Here is a 1965-nt window from a genome sequence, read left to right as displayed (position 1 = left end):
TATGAAAACTTACTAAGTCTATTATTTTTGCTTTATATAAAAAAACCTTCAAATATAATTGCTAGATAGCAATGAAGCCCACATATCTGCATTATGTACTTGCATCATGGATGCCAAGAAACTATTTATACTCTCTTTAATGGTAATCCTTATAATGTCTTAAAAGTGTATTTGTAAAATAATTGGTTTTGATGTAAGCCTCATAATATAATCACACTTAAGATGACTTAGTTTATATAGGTTACAATTTCAATATCACCTAAACATATTGATTTAATTTAGAAATGTAGGTCAGTGTTAAAAATAAAAATTCACAGTTTACCACTCCAAGCTTATCATTACAGTTTCACATTTATATTCTTAACTTTGATTTGTATGCATCACAGGTGAATTCAAATCTATATATAATTCCACTATAGCATAATATTAAGTAGTCAGTTTCCCAAATCTGAGAACAAATTGAGTGGAGATATTCTGAGGTTTCACAGTTTAAATCCATTCTAACTATGAATTCCATTGCTGAGGGTTGTAGAGAAAGGCTTCGGAGAAGAGTTTTTCATTGTTGTAATAATCTGATTAAGGGAGTGCTTCAGGAATGGTTGAAAGGTGGGTTATCCTATAATAATTATACTTCAACTGCCTTGCCGTTCATCCAGAAACAATCCATTTGAGCTTCTGAACATGTGGTTTGGAACATTTGTTTGATTAATATTCTGTTATACACTTGGATACGAGTTCTAGCCAGAAGGTCAAATCTGTGCCATTTATCTTGGAATGTTTCTGAGGAAATTCTAGTTTTTCTGTTAATTGTACATACTTCTGTGATTGTATCTACAATGCAATGATACATAATGACAACACAGAGGGCTTTGTTTCTAGTCTTTCAAAAGTAAGGTCATTTCTCCTTTCCAATGGTAAGCTCTCTTGAATGAGTGAATAATAGTGTTGCAGAAACTGAAAGGCAGTAGTAGCTTTAACTTTCCAACACATTCTCCAATACAATCTTTTCCATTCTCATCAAGTCAGAAACTGTGAGCTTATACTGGCTTATTCAGATCAAATTATTTACCAGTAGGACATTTCTCTCTTCTTCTATTGATTTTACAGCCAAATAGAAGCAGCTCAGTCCTACACAGAAAAAAGATACACTATTGTGATATGTAAACACATTATCATTTCTTTAGAAAGGTGAAGGACAATCTCATAGTATAACAGTTAGTCTTATAGTCAATTGGAGAAGAAACATTTTATATTCATAAATATGCTTATTGTTTATTACTAGCTAGCTGGTTAAATGAATTGATTTCCAATATTTTATTTATTTAAAGATGAAATTCAGTACAGCAGAAAAATTTGGAGCAAAGGATTATTTTCTCTTGTACTATTGGTCGAGAATGGAGTCCTGGTGTAGCACTGTAGAATAAGCAAGGCTGGTTTGAACTGCAGGGTTAGCAGCTCAAACTCAATGGCCTCTTCTCAAAAATCCTTTAGAAGGTCGCTATGAGTTGGAACCATTTCAATGGCACTTAATAACAACAAATGCCTGAGACTATGAATTTTGAAATTCAATGGTAGAAGCACAATGCCTTATTTTTCACTTGACCTTCTAGAAAGTAATTATAGACAAATTGAAGTCCTGGTGTGGCACTATAGAACAAGCACTGAACTGCTAACTTCAAGGTTGGATATTCAAACTCTCCAGCCACTCCTAGGAGCCCTTATGTAAGGTCACCACTATGAGTCAGAACTGTTTCAATAGCAATTAGCAACAGCAACAATTTTTAAAACCAGTAAGTCAACACCCAATGCCTTTAGTAATTAGATCCAACATATTCAGTTTGATTTTAACTTTTTTTCAATATAAGAGAGCCACATGTTGGTGGTGTTGTTAAGTCCTATCAAGTAAGTTCCAACCCATAGTGACCCTGAATAGGGTTTTCAAGGTGGGCTTGAATCATTGATCTT

The 1965-nt window shown here is 33.4% G+C and overlaps 1 pseudogene; it reads right to left on the bottom strand.

Moving 5' to 3' along the window:
- Positions 1-576: 576 nt before the first annotated feature.
- Positions 577-1178, bottom strand: LOC102820263 (annotated as a pseudogene).
- Positions 1179-1965: the final 787 nt, after the last annotated feature.

Source organism: Chrysochloris asiatica, unplaced genomic scaffold, assembly GCF_000296735.1.
Source record: "Chrysochloris asiatica unplaced genomic scaffold, ChrAsi1.0 scaffold02583, whole genome shotgun sequence".
Taxonomy (NCBI): Eukaryota; Metazoa; Chordata; class Mammalia; order Afrosoricida; family Chrysochloridae; genus Chrysochloris; species Chrysochloris asiatica.
Note: the sequence above shows the minus strand (reverse complement) of the source record. Positions and strands in the feature narration are given on the sequence as shown.